The sequence below is a fragment of the Ranitomeya variabilis genome, chromosome 2, assembly GCF_051348905.1.
Source record: "Ranitomeya variabilis isolate aRanVar5 chromosome 2, aRanVar5.hap1, whole genome shotgun sequence".
Classification (NCBI taxonomy): domain Eukaryota; kingdom Metazoa; phylum Chordata; class Amphibia; order Anura; family Dendrobatidae; genus Ranitomeya; species Ranitomeya variabilis.
In genome coordinates this window covers 383,760,430-383,776,114 of record NC_135233.1, presented here as the reverse complement: position 1 = coordinate 383,776,114, position 15,685 = coordinate 383,760,430, and the positions used below count along the sequence as shown (strand labels likewise).

At 45.2% G+C, this 15,685-nt stretch overlaps 1 protein-coding gene across 2 annotated transcripts in view; it reads left to right on the top strand.

Moving 5' to 3' along the window:
• The window catches only part of LOC143806195 (butyrophilin subfamily 2 member A2-like), a 64,696-nt gene that overhangs the window by 775 nt on the left and 48,236 nt on the right, over positions 1–15,685 (top strand). The gene's annotated exons all lie outside the window — the stretch shown is intronic.

Below are 15,685 nucleotides of genomic sequence, written 5' to 3'. Positions count from 1 at the left end.
AGTAGGGGGTGGTGCTGCCCCATAGGCCTTGTGAAGGAGATGATCACACCTGCTGAGCGGCTGGACCGCACACATTCCCATTCTGCCCAGCCATGCTGGCGTGAAATTTCTTCAATTACCAGCACCACTCGCAGGATGAACACAGCACCACCTGGCCGCAGAGGCAGATATGGCTACGGCAGAGATGGAACAGTACCACTCCTTATAAGTGGAGTCTCCGGAACCTTTGGTCCAGGTTTATCAAGAAAATGGAGATGACATTTCTGGATCAGGTTGTCAGCATTGGCGTTACTAGCCAGGAAGTAGGAACGAGGACCTCTCGACCATCAAATACCTGAATGCTAGAGTATTATTAATCCCCCGGAGACCTGCGAGAAATGAATTCTGGGATTCCTGGAAAACTTAAAAAAGAAGTGAAAGTCCATTCTTCAGGCGGCTTCTGTTCTGAAGCTGCTCACCATTACATTTATATATAATGTTGGCAGCAAAGCCACCGCAAAAAAACAAACGAAGACGCTTCCGGAAAAACACAGGCGGCGTTTTCCTAAAGCGTCTTACCCTGGCACAACTCAGCGGGTACGCCGGCGTCTAAAAGATGCAGTGAGCACTTATCCTAAGATTACAGTGCTCCAAGTCCAGCCTCTGAGACACCGACCTCCAACACTAATGGACTCTCTAAGTTCGACTTGACCAACACAGGGTGGGGTGAGAAGCATTCCTTTAACTCAGTGATGGTGGCATCCTCATGTTTCCAGGTAGCCATGACACCCTCCTTTTTAGCCAAAACAGTCTGTGGTTTTGCAATGTTGGAAAAAATGTTGCAAAGATTTCAGGGACCCACTCCAAAATAGCTTGGATCTTCAAGAGTGACCTTTAGTGGCCAGAAAATTTTCCTCCTGTACCTAGAAAAAAATCTATCCAATTTAGCAGATATTGTCTTGGAGATAAGATATTGTCTTGGAGTACGGTACGTACATGGTGGATGTGTGACTAAATATCAGGCAGGTAATAGTAGAACAACACGGCACTCGTAGTAGTGTATAGAGTAGGTGCTCAAGTAGGGTATCCAGCCCAACGAATCCAAATCCGAAAAAACTTGGCACTCTAGATGAATAATTATCATATGCAAAAAGGTTTATTGATGTTCATCCATAAAGGCAAGTTGAACGTTCATTAGAACAAATATAAGAGATCTGGTGCAGGGAGAAACGTTAATCCTGTCTCTATAAATTCCAATAATGGTAGGGTAGCCTGGATGCAGCAAGAAGTCCTGTCCACGTAGGTGCACGTGTAATGCGACTGGAGTCGCTGAGTAAATGGCCCCCCCAGGTACCCAATGTGTCATGTGACATGTCACATGATCCCCCTGATAGATCATGTGATAGGCCATGTGAGTAACGCACAGGTGCGCTGGGGCACATCTGTACACGGAAAATGTCAGAGAAGGCGCCATGCAAATTTTCCCCTTAAGTACAGCACTGTATATAACGTAGCACTATACAAAATAGAGCAGGGGTGAGAGATTAATTTTCCCAAGGGGCCACATGACAGACCATGACTATTGTGAAGGCCGCACCAATAGGCTGAAATCAATTCTGCTCAACTTTATATTGAGCAGAATTTAGTATGCCTCCTATAAACAGTATGATGCCCTATATACCGTAAACTTTTATATAGTGTAAGAGCCCCTATATAGACTCCTATAACGGTATGAGCCCCCATAAAGCCTCCAATATACAGTATGAGACCTCACATCCCATACACATCAATTTAAAAAAACACCGCATATACAGACATACTCACCTTAATCCTGTTCCCCTGGCGCTCTGCTCTGGTCCAGGAGCCTCCACTTCTAGTCTGTCCGGCGCGTACATGCTGTCGCGTGATGTCTGATGGCGTCATCGCGCCGCCACAGCAGAGGCGACGAGAGCTCCCCTGTAGCTGCGCTACCATTCTGCATCGTTGTCAGTGCTGCGCCAGGAAATCTCCTTGCCGGAATATGTGCACCACCAACATTATAATGAGGGCAATTTGGTGATGGGCCCCCTGAAGCCCAGATTGCCATCATTATAATCCGCCTATGATATCAGGTGAATAAACCAAGATTTCATCCAGGTAGTGGTAGACATATAATGCTCCTGTGTACGCTCCTCGCTCTGTGTCTTCTGGTGTTTTCTGGTCCACTCGTATGTCTCTCATCCTGCATACAGTGCTGTCCCATTTTTCACTGATGCATATGCAGTCCTTGAAGTCCTGCCCACTATAAGATAATCTTCAGTCCGTGCCTCTCATTCTGACCTATGATTTAAATAATCCACCTCAATAGGTGGGCCCATAAAAGTTAAATTCTCATTGTGATACTAAAGATTGGCTCTCAGGAAAAGTTTTTATAAAAAATCTGTCCATAATATGGTTGAAAAAAATTAGAGAAGCATGTCTGCTTTCTTCTAAGGGTAGGTGTCCACGTTCAGGATTGCATCAGGATTTGGTCAGGATTTTTCATCAGTATTTGTAAGCCAAAACCAGGAGTGGGTGATAAATGCAGAAGTGGTGCATATGTTTCTGTTATACTTTTCCTCTAATTGTTCCACTCCTGGTTTTGGCTTACAAAAACTGATGAAAAATCCTGACCAAATCCTGATGCAATCCTGAACGTGGACACCTACCCTAAGGGTAGGTGTCCACGTTCAGGAAACGCTGCGTTTTTGACGCAGCGCTGAGCCGCAGCGTCAAAAACGCAGCGTCCAGATGTTACAGCATAGTGGAGGGGATTTAATGAAATCCCGTCTCCACTGTGCATTAAAAAACGCATCCGTGTTTCCCGCAAAAACGCACATGCGGTGCGTTTTTTCGGAACGCAGCATGTTGCTACTATGAGCAAAACACGCAGGAACACCACAGGTGACCTGCCAGTGACCTCAGTGCAGTTTTGGTCAGGATTTTACCTGCATAAAATCCTGACCAAAGCCTGAAGCAAACCTGACAGTGGACACATACCCTAACAGTGCTACCTTTACCCATAGATATTACATGGGAATGGCACTGAATTGTAACACTAGGCAGAGCCAATGGAGCAGAGTAGCACTGTTTCTGCATTAAAGCAGCTTGATGTTTGAGTATACTAATAGATCACAAACTGCACATGAGTCAACAGTGTGATGCAGCAGCAAAAAAGGTAACTAGAGTTCTAGCATTAAGAGAAGCATAGAGTCTAGGTCACGTGAAGTCATTATCCCCCTCTCTAATCTTCCTTGGTCAGGCCTCATCTGGAATACTGTGTCCAGTTCTGGGCACTACATTTTAACAAAGACATTGAAAAACTGAAGCAAGTTCAGAGAAGAGCTACCAGGATGGTGAACGGACTGCAAAGTATATCCTATGAACAACAGTTAAAGGATCTGGGAATGTTTAGCTTGCAAAAAAAAAAAGGCTAAGAGGAGACTTAAAGGGAAATTGTCACCCCCGAGACGTATATGACCTATTAATATGGGCATACAGGTAACAGAAATGTTACACTAGTTCTACCTGTCCTGCCTCATATTAATGGTCTTGTTGTTGAAAAATGTTATATTTAGTCTTTATGCTAACGATGTCTTCCAGGCTTCGCGGCGTGTGCTACCTGGTAGAAATCCCTGCCTCCTCTCCTCATTGTAATACTTACCCCCGCTCCCATCAGCGTCAGTTACGGCCCCAGAATCCCGCTCCTGCGCCGTGCACTCCCTCAGAAATACGCACCTCATCCTCCCGTCTGTGGGCGCTGCATTCAGGTATCTTCTGCGCAGGCAGCTTCCGCTCCAGTGACCTCCGGCGTGCGCGCCGATAAGGTGCTCTCCTCACTTCCTCCCTGCATAGTCTTAACTATGTACACATTGTTCCTAGTGATGACTGTGCAGGGAGGAAGTGAGTAGAGCATATTATCGGCATCCACACTGGAGGTCACAGTGACTTGCTGACGCCTTCGCAGAAGATTCCTGAATGCAGCGCCCACAGAAGGGAGGATGAGATATGTATTTCTGTGGAAGTGCAGAGCGCAGGTGTGAGATTCCGGAGCCGTAAGTGACGCTGATGGGAGGTGGGTAGTATTGTAATGAGGACAACAGGCTGGGATTTCTTACAGCACCGCACGCCCCGGAGCCTGGAAGCATCATTACCATAAAGAAAGCATTTAACATTTCACAACAACAAGACCATTAATATGAGGTATATCATACCTCCCAACTTTTGAAGATGGGAAAGAGGGACAAAGTTTGCGGCGCGCAACGCGCGTCGTGGCAAATTTTAGGCCACACCTCTGACCACACCCATTCATAATTAGCCACACCCATATCCACATCCCAACCACACCCATTTAGCACTGCTGATCACACTGTTTCATATACAATAATTATAAACAAAAAAATATGGCCACACAGTGCTCCATACTGTATAATGGCCACACATGATGCTCCATACTGTATAATGGCCACACATGATGCTCCATACTGTATAATGGCCACACATGATGCTCCATACTGTATAATGGCCCCACATGACGCTCCATACTGTATAATGGGCACACATGATGCTCCATACTGTATAATGGCCACACATGATGCCCCATACCGTATAATGACCGCACATGATGCTGCATACTGTATAATGGCCGCACATGATGCTCCATACTGTATAATGACCGCACATGATGCTCCATACTGTATAATGACCGCACATGATGCTCAATACTGTATAATGACCGTACATGATGCTCAATACTGTATAATGGCTGCACATGATACTTCGTACCATATAATGGCCACACATAGCTACTCCTACACACGTGGCTGCGCTCCGTACACTTTGCACACGGCTCCGCTCCGCACACCTCGCACACACTCGGCTCCGCTCCGCACACCTCGTACACACTAAGCTCCGCTCCGCACACCTCGTACACACTCGGCTCCGCTCCGCACACCTCGTACACACTCGGCTCCGCTCCGCACACCTCGTACACACTCGGCTCCGCTCCGCACACCTCGTACACACTCGGCTCCGCTCCGCACACCTCGTACACACTCGGCTCCGCTCCGCACACCTCGTACACACTCGGCTCCGCTCCGCACACCTCGTACACACTCGGCTCCGCTCCGCACACCTCGTACACACTCGGCTCCGCTCCGCACACCTCGTACACACTCGGCTCCGCTCCGCACACCTCGTACACGGCTCCGCTCCGCACACCTCGTACACACTCGGCTCCGCTCCGCACACCTCGTACACACTCGGCTCCGCTCCGCACACCTCGTACACACTCGGCTCCGCTCCGCACACCTCGTACACACTCGGCTCCGCTCCGCACACCTCGTACACACTCAGCTCCGCTCCGCACACCTCGTACACACACGGCTCCGCTCCACACACCTCGTACACACACGGCTCCGCTCCGCACACCTCGTACACACACGGCTCAGCTCCGCACACCTCGTACACACACGGCTCCGCTCCGCACACCTCGTACACACTCGGCTCTGCTACATCCACACTGAACACCTCCTGACCCCATACAAGGCATTACTACCTCCTGCAGGACCATGTGGCAAGGTGCAGCAACCAGCAAGTCCTGCAATCCACGGAGGTCCCGATCTCCCGATCATGTGACCGCTGACTCCTCCCCTCCAGTGACCTCATCACAGGTCCTGTGCGAAGAAAGCAGGCAGCCATACAAAAGGGTAAGGGCCCGGGGCATGGCTTAAGTACTATACAAGGGGGCGTGTCGGTCCTGCTGTCTGCGCCGCGGGATTAGAGTGCCCCGTGCGGGAGTGCGGGGCAGAGGCTGAAAACCGGGACAATCCCGCACAATGAGGGAAGGTTGGGAGCTATGGGTATATAGGTAGAACTAGTGAAACATTTCTATCACCTGTATGAACATATTAATAGGTCATTAAGGCCCGGTCCCGGGGAGGGACAGATTCCCTTTAATGGCTGTCTACAAATATCAGAAGGGCTGTCACAATGTAGAGGGATCATCATTATTCTCATTTCCACATGAAAACACAAGAAGCAATGGGAAGATCTGAGACTGCTCCTGTTAACTCTTCGGCTGTGGTCTCAGCCTCTTCCTCTCGCTCCCAATAAACTGGGCCACCTAGTTCACCTCAAAGGAAACATGAGAAGCAGTGAAATGAAACAAAGAAAGAAGATACAGATTAGATATTAGAAAAAACTTTTTGACAGTGAGGGTGATCAATGAGTGGAACAGGCGGCCACAAGAGGTGGTGAGTTCTCCTTCAATGGAAGACTTCAAACAGAGGCTGGACAGACATCTGTCTGAGATGGGTTAGTGAATCCTGCATTGTGCAAGGGGTTGGACAAACTTTCCCTGGGGGTCCTCTCCAATGATAACATTATAGGATTCTATGTTTTTTTTATCTTATGCAACCCCTTTAGGCTACTTTTACACAATTCAGAATGAGCATTGCTTTGGACTTGGTATATTTTTTGCCTTCTAATGAACGCAGGTAAATACACGTGATCACTGATCCATGAATTGATTTACAGCAATCAACACATTGTATTGATTACATTTCTAGTGTCTCCGCTAGAGGAATTGACATGCTGCGGTCCTGGAAGACACACCGCATATCAATTTCCGCAGGCGACTATGCACACATAGTGGACATGGGATTTCTAGACATCCCATGCTCTATGCTGTAATATCTGGCTGCAGCGTCAAAACTGCAAACATTCCTGAACGTGGGAACGTATCCTTAACATACATACAAGGCAGGGAAACCCCAGGCTGAGGTTGACTGTTACTTCTGTGTTTTAGTTTCTTAATAAGAAAAAAACGTATCCATGGTGTCAATAACGACTTCCTGTATGTGCTGTAGTGAGACTTCACCATGCTGGCAAAGAAAGCAGAAATTCTGGTAACACTAAGTAAGTGTACAAACATGCCAGAAGTATGAGACAAAGAATCATTGAGAGCATTAAGTGGATAGAAAAAGAACATAACTGCTATAATACTGCCCCTATATACAAGAATATAACTGCTACAATACTGCCCCTATGTACAAGAATATAACTACTACTAGATGGTAGCCTGATTCTAACGCATCGGGTATTCTAGAATATGTTTGTAGTTTATTTATGAAGATTTTAGAATAATACATTGAATACACAGGATTCGGCCGGCCGCGACCAATTAGCGAAGCGTGGTTCAAATCCCGCGCCAATTCGCAGCCGGACTGCGCCTGTCGCTGATTGTTCGTGGCCAGCCATGTAGTATATAACAGGCCACATAGTATATTGCACAGCCACGTAGTATATTGCATGGCCACGTAGTATATAGCACAGCCACGTAGTATATAGCACAGCCCACGGAGTATATAGCACAGCCCACGGAGTATATAGCACAGCCACATAGTATATAACACAGCCCACGGAGTATATAGCACAGCCACGTAGTATATAGCACAGCCCACAGAGTGTATAACAGCCCACATAGCATATAACACAGCCACGTAGTTTATAACAGCCCACGTAACATATAACACAGCTCACGTAGTATATAACAGCCCACGCACGCAGTACATAACACAGCCCACATAGTGTATAACACAGCCCATGTAGTGTATAACACAGCTCATGTAGTGTATAACACAGCCCACGTAGTGTATAACACAGCCCACATAGTGTATAACACAGCCCACATAGTGTATAACGCAGGCCACGTAGTGTATAACACAGCCCATGTAGTGTATAGCACAGGCCACGTAGTGTATAGCACAGGCCACGTAGTGTATAGCACAGGCCACGTAGTATATTGCACAGCCCACGTAGTATATTGCACAGCCCACGTAGTACATTGCACAGCCCACGTAGTACATTGCACAGCCCACGTAGTATATTGCACAGCCCACGTAGTATATAGCAGCCCATGTATTATATTGCACAGCCCATGTATTATATTGCACAGCCCACGTATTATATAGCACAGCCCACGCAGTACATTGCACAGCCCACGTAGTATATTGCACAGCCCACGTAGTATATTGCACAGCCCACGTAGTATATAGCAGCCCACGTATTATACTGGACAGCCCACGTATTATTTTGCACAGCCCACGTATTATATTGCACAGCACACGTAGTATATAGCACAGCCCGCGTAGTACATTGCACAGCCCACGTAGTACATTGCACAGCCCATGTAGTATATAGCACAGCCCACGTAGTACATTGCACAGCCCACGTAGTATATTGCACAGCCCACATAGTATATAGCAGCCCACGTATTATATTGCACAGCCCACGTATTATTTTGCACAGCCCACGTATTGACCGCGAGACCGCTACGTCATCATCTCGCGAGACCGCAATGCATGGAACGGTCACCGGAGCGTCGCGAGGAGCGGGGAAGGCCTGTTCCTGATCCGGGGGCCGACGGACGTGAGTATATAACGATTTTTTATTTTTTTTAACATTAGATCTTTTAACTATTGATGCTGCATAGGCAGCATCAATAGTAAAAAGTTGGTCACACAGGGTTAATAGCAGCGGTAACGGAGTGCATTACACCGCGGCATAACGCGGTCCGTTACCGCTGCCATTAACCGTGTGTGAGCGCTGACTGGAGGGGAGTATGGAGCGGGCACTGACTGCGGAGAGGAAGGAGCGGCCATTTTGCCGCCGGACTGTGACCGTCGCTGATTGGTCATGGCCGTTTTGCCGCAACCAATCAGCGACTTGGATTTCCATGACAGACAGAGGCCGTGACCAATGAATATCCGTGACAGACAGAAAGACAGACAGAAGGACAGACAGAAAGACGGAAGTGACCCTTAGACAATTATATAGTAGATAATACTGCTCCTATGTACAAGAATATAACTACTATAATACTGCTCCTATGTACAAGAATATAACTACTATAATACTGCTCCTATATACAAGAATATAACTACTATAATACTGCCCCTATATACAAGAATATAACTACTATAATACTACTCCCTATATACAAGAATATAACTACTATAATACTGCCCCTATGTACAAGAATATAACTACTATAATACTGCCCCTATATACAAGAATATAACTACTATAATACTGCCCCTATGTACAAGAATATAACTACTATAATACTGCCCCTATATACAAGAATATAACTACTATAATACTGCCCCTATGTACAAGAATATAACTACTATAATATTATACAGTGACCTTTTAGTTATTGGAAACCAACCCAGGACCTGCATTATTTATCTTGGTTTGACCAACTATCAGGGTATTTTGAGCTCTGGCTGTGGGACCGTGGTATAAATATGGCCCCTTAGTGTGACTCTCCATTTTTTGGATGATAAGACATGTTATTGGCCCCCAGAGAGGCCGCACTTCCGTGAATTTACGTATCTGACCCATGAAGCTGCCGATGTACAGAACCCTGGAGGATTGAGCTGACCCCTCATCTGGTCGTACCTATTGGTCCGCTGGCCTAATGTAAGATTGGAAAGAACCCTACTAACTGATGTCTCTCTTCAATAATTGAGAATCTTTGAAGCTTCACCTTCTCCAGCTCTTTGGGTGGTTTCCTTCAGAGAAGTCCCAAGGGTTACAGGGTGGTCATTAGGGCCCACTGATGGGAATGTGAACAGGTTTGATGAGTTCATGATGGAGATTGGAGAAGTTTTTTCTCACAAACCTTGGGAGAACACTCCTGACAGGTTCACATTCCAGATTCAGTGATTGAGCACCCGGTTATGCAGGGGACAATATTTTACTGTGTCTTCCCTTCATGTTTTCCAGCAGTTTGTGTCAATGTACACAGCGTCCCCCAAGAGATCTCTGAAGTCTCTGATTTCCGACCACCATTGGTCTGACCCTACATGTCTTGGATGGTCCTGTAATGTTTATGTCAGATTTTCAGTATCAGAAATCCCTGGGCAGTGATCTACAGATCCCTCTCACCTGTGAAATCAATGTGAGAGTCACAGATTCTCTAAAGTTTGGACAGGAGGGTTAAGAAAATAGGTTGTGACCTGGGAGAGGAGATTTCGGGAGTTATGGACAAAACTGTACTTGCTTTCTAACTCTTTGCAGAAAAGTTGACCTCACGCTTGGACATTTCACAGCATTCTGACTTGATTTTAGGACATTTTGGCCACTCATCCCAGACTAGAATGTAGAGAATCACCGTAGAACAATGATGGTATATAATGGACTCGAATTCCCATTTGGAAGTTTAGTTTGTAAAGACTTTATTTGAAGTCTTGGCTTTTTCCTCCTTTTTTTGCCACAATTTGTAAACTCATCTTAAAAAGTTTCTAAAAAAGCTTGATATAAATTTATCTAAAATCTCTCTGCAACATGTAGTCATGGACTGCGCAGTAAATGATCTGTACCAGAAGGGGGCACCAGTGACGGTGTGAGCGGTGTGCCCTCACAGTTTACCTGCTGCTTTTTATTATTAGAATGTGATGGTTGTTTTTTGTGTGTCTGTATATACAGTATCATTTTATATATAAGGTTTTTTATGATCAGGTTGTGTTCGGCACAAGCTCCGGACTGTAACGGGCTAAGACCTGCAGATGTACAATTATCAGTATTAGCTTCAAGGGTCTGGAGTCAATATTTTAAAGGGGTTGTCTGGGACTTTAACATTGATGGCTTGTCCTTAGGATAGTTCATCAATGTCTGACCGGTGGAGGTGCCGGGTGTAGCAGTTGTTCCTGGTGTCGGCGGCGGACGAATCTGCACAGCACTGTTCTGTCAACGGATTAGTGGCTGCGCCCGGATATTGCCCATCCACTCCCTAAGGGGCAGATGTACAGTACCCTACCGCGATCACTAGTCCATGGACATAGCAGTGTTGTGCAGCACCATAACTGAACAGATCCAGCAGAAGACCTGATCGGCGGAGCTACTGGGTGTTGCACCTCCACCGATCAGACATTGGTGACCTATCCTGAGGATAGATCATCAATATTAAAGTCCTAGACAACCCTCTTAAGGGTTTGGTCAGGGGTCTCTATTTGTTTAGTGGAGCTAGTTTTGTAGTTCCTTAGGGATCTGTGTAACTTTTGGGAAGTGATTAGGGGCCATCATACATAATAATTTAGAAAGTTCCTGGTTTGGGTTGGAAATTTCCATCCTAGCCTTCTAGATACAGTGAAGTGATCCTCGTCTAGCAGCGGGGTGAACCTTTTTGGAAGCCCATATCTATGGGGTGTCATCCCGGGCCGGACAACCCATTGAGAGAACTCCTTGGAGAGTTAGCGACAGACTTGATTCCTGTCGGCACTTGGTTGCTGCCATATTGACCTCGGCCGATAGCATCTCAAACGCAAACTGAGAGCAAACAAAGCAAATACCGATGCAGGAGCGATACCTGGAAACTTCACAGGTGAACGCACCCTTATGGGATCAGCCAAGGAGAACCAAGAGGGTGACCCAACCCGGTGATGTTAGTAGATACAGGACATTGATTGCACCATCAAATATTCCCTGCACTGACGACAGACGGACATTTCCTCCATCATTAATGCGCGGCATCAGTCGCCTCCTGGATGTATCGACAGTGACGGCCGTGTCATCTCCTCCTCTGAAGATTCCTCTTTGTACGAGTCTTGAGGAATGTTTTGAAATTACAGAAGCAAAATGTGTCATCAGAAAGATAATAACCTCCATGAGAGGGTCAATAGGGAGAAGGTCACACCGAGTGAGGGATATGAGGGTGTACAAATACCAGTAGTAAAGTTAGCAAAAATACATCAAAATTACTGGAGTAACAAGTTCATTAAATAAAATATTACATGAGTATAACGCTGAGTAACTCTTAAAAATGCCACCATCCTGTGGCAACTGACACTCTGAATCACCGTGAACACAACAAAAAAGTGCAAACAAAGTGAAAATATACGGTGAAAAAAAAAACCCCTAAGGTTGGGGGAAGATTTTGCTGGATCCTATTATTTATCTACACTGATACCTGCCTACCTGCGGGGGTTGGCACCCTAGGGGGAGCGTTGTGGCGCCCCCGCTCAACGATGGCTTACCCTAGGATCCCTAAATACACCCTGCAGTGGATAGTAGCCCTTCTACCCAAGATACGGTTCTAAAGGGTCCCCTCACGTCTATACAAAGATAGATCCTACGACTAAGGAAAACCTTATCCCCCAAACTTGTTTAAAAACAATAGAGAACATGTATTTTGGCTCTGGTCGGCACTATATATACATTATGCATACTCATTGAGTTTGACTTCTTTCATATAAAAGTCTCTGAGCCATCTGATCATCTGATAAACCCCAGCACCTTACTCCCTTATTGATATTATAGGGATTTTTTTCCCCACAGTCTCTTGTGGTGCAGGGTGTCACAACTTATTATGGGTGACTATACATTATCAGTGATACTTATCATAGCGCTGTATGCCGTGCCGCCCGCCTTCTCTCGCCTCTATAATTGTGACACCCTGCACACCCTGTGGGATAAGGTTTTCCTTAGTCGTAGGATCTATCTTTGTATAGACGTGAGGGGACCCTTTAGAACCGTATCTTGGGTAGAAGGGCTACTATCCACTGCAGGGTGTATTTAGGGATCCTAGGGTAAGCCATCGTTGAGCGGGGGCGCCACAACGCTCCCCCTAGGGTGCCAACCCCCGCAGGTAGGCAGGTATCAGTGTAGATAAATAATAGGATCCAGCAAAATCTTCCCCCAACCTTAGGGGTTTTTTTTTTCACCGTATATTTTCACTTTGTTTGCACTTTTTTGTTGTGTTCACGGTGATTCAGAGTGTCAGTTGCCACAGGATGGTGGCATTTTTAAGAGTTATATAATAGAAATTGAGTTTTATGGGGAAGTTTATGATTAGTGCTATTGATACATACCCATTTGATAGTATTTGGATTATTGAAAGTTTTATAACACTGGGTAACAAAGTGACATTGCAGTTCCCCTCCAGGCCACTAGAGACAGTCACTCCCTCTGCTGGCGGAGTTCGCGCACTGTGTTTTGTCAACACTTTATATCCATATTAGTCGTTTTCTCATACTAGAAAGTGATACGTGAAATGACCGAGCATGATGAGGGTTGTAGTCACACCCTAATTGGACACCCTACAATCACAATCTTTTTTTATCTGTAAAGTCTAAAAAAGTTTACAAACATTTCTTTAATTGTTGGGATCAAGAGTTTAGACTAAACTAGTGGTGTCCAACCTGCGGCACAAAGTCAGCTCTGATCGAGGGGTCAAGCCATGTTGGGAGTTGTAGTTTCACAGCAGTTGAAGGGCTGCCACCATGCTACCAGTCTATGAGTCACTGCGATACCGGTCAACTCAACGTTGCAATTGGTCAGAACTGTAGTTCGGCTTTGTTTCAAATGTTCAATGCCCCAATTGCCCCCTCTCAGCTACCCCCACGGGGTGCTGTCCATTGGAGCCACACTAGTAGAATCTAGGGCCAGTCTTGTACATTTTCCATGATGAGTCCAGTATTGAGCCTAGTACCGTTGGTTCCTGTTACCTTAAATATCACTGACGTTTCAACAAACTTTGCATAAATTAATAGTGCGAGCGAATATAAGAAACTTTCCAACATATATGAGAGTAATGTGCTTTCTGCACTTATGAGCCACGTTTTTCCAGCCCTCTAAACTGATCATTCACTCTGAAAAACAACTAAAATCAGTCAAAACAATAAAAATGGCCAGCTCACTTAGGGATCAGCTGCCTCTGGGGGGGATGAAAAATAGATGTGGAAAGATGCAAGGGGATGGAGCTGCTCCTTTATAGTAAATGTTTATATTATCCAGGTCAGGACTCACCGCAACATTGCTCAGTAGTGCTGTATAATGTCCTCCATGCTGCTGCTTTCTGGTAAATGTTTTAACTCAGTCGAATGCTGGATTCACAGCTACACTGCTCAGTATTGCCATATAATGTTCTTCTTGCTGTTGTCTATTAAGTGTTTTATTTTACCACAAAGATGGAGTCACAGCCACACTTCAGTATTTCTGTATAATGTCCTCCATGCTGTTCTCTATTAAGTGTTTTATGTTACCACCTAGATGGATTCACAACTACACTGCTCATTATTGCTGTATAATGTCCTCAATGATGATGCTTTCTAGTAAGTGTTTTATGTCACTCTAGTACTGAACTCACAGCTATACAGTCTGTATTGCTGTATTAAATCCTCTATGGTGCTGTTCTTTTTTAAGTATTATATCTCAACACAGAGCTGGATACACAGCTACACTGCTCAGTACTGCCGTATATTGTTCTCAATGCTTCTGTTTCTGAACATGTGGTCCATAGACGCAGAAGAGCAGAAATTCCTCATGTCTGTGTGTGATGTGGGAGACATCGTTACAGATAGTCTCCACATGCTAGCTTACGGACAACTGAAAATTAGAGATACTGTAGATCCTGCAGAGGAGAAAACTGATGAGAGATGCAAAATACAAGTCTAATTGACAGAAAGTATTTTTACTATTCATATACACACGCGACAGCTTATTCAAAAGCTACAGGTGCACGTTGAGGTGACACAGAATTTTCCTCAATAGGGAGTCACCCCTGAGAACTGATGTCCTGCCCTCAGCAGCTGTGAGGATTTGCCGCTGTGTTAGTTTTTCCTTTGACGTCGTCCTCACTTTTGAATGAGATGAATTCTCCTTTTTCTACTGTGAACATGGCGAATTGAGAAGAAAACTGAGAGCGAGACAGAGCAAGATGCAACAATAGCCACTAAAGCTAAATCACAAGTGTGAGAAATAACTCCGGATCTTGTACAGAAGATGGAAGTCATTATCCACGACCCCTCATCACCATCTCGTTTCTGAGCCCGTGACCGTGTCACTACATCCCCTCCTCACATGTCATTATCACTAACAATCAAGTGACACATGTCGACTGTACAATGCCTGCAGCTGGGGAAGTGCTTGTCTATACAGTCCTTTTATCAGGAGGACTCAATGATCTGGCACCAGGACCCGCACCCAAGGTCCTTTTGATACATCCTTATTGACCCTTTTAAGACTGCAGCACAATCATAGCATTTGCTGTAAAAAATGAAAATGGAGTATACATGCGTGACATATGGTGTATATAGAAATATCTATAATGATCCTGACCACCCTATTGACTTCATTTGCAATTGTGCAAAATTTAAAAAGGCAACTGAATATGCCACATGCCAAGTGAAGCACAACCAATTTGTACACTTTGGCTTCACCCTAGTAATGCCTATTTTACTTATGTATACTGTACTATTCTGCCACAGTGTCCAGATAAATAATGCCCTACATTGTCTAAATAACGCCCTACATTGTCCAGATAAATAATGCCCTACAGTTTCCAAATAAATAATGCCCTACAGTGTCCAAATAATTGTTTAAATAAGTCCCTACATTGTCTAAATAGTGTCCTACATTGTCCAGATAAATAATGCTCTACAGTGTCTAAATAAATAACGCCCTACATTGTCTAGATAAATAATGCCCTACATTGTCCAGATAAATAATGCTCTACAGTGTTGAGATAAATAATGCCCTACAGTGTCCAGATAAATAATGTCCTGCAATGTCCAGATAATTAATTCCCTACAGTGTCCAGATAAATAATGCACTACAATATCGAGGAAAAGAATGCACTACAGTGTCCAGATATATAATGCACTTCAGTGCCCAGATAAATAAT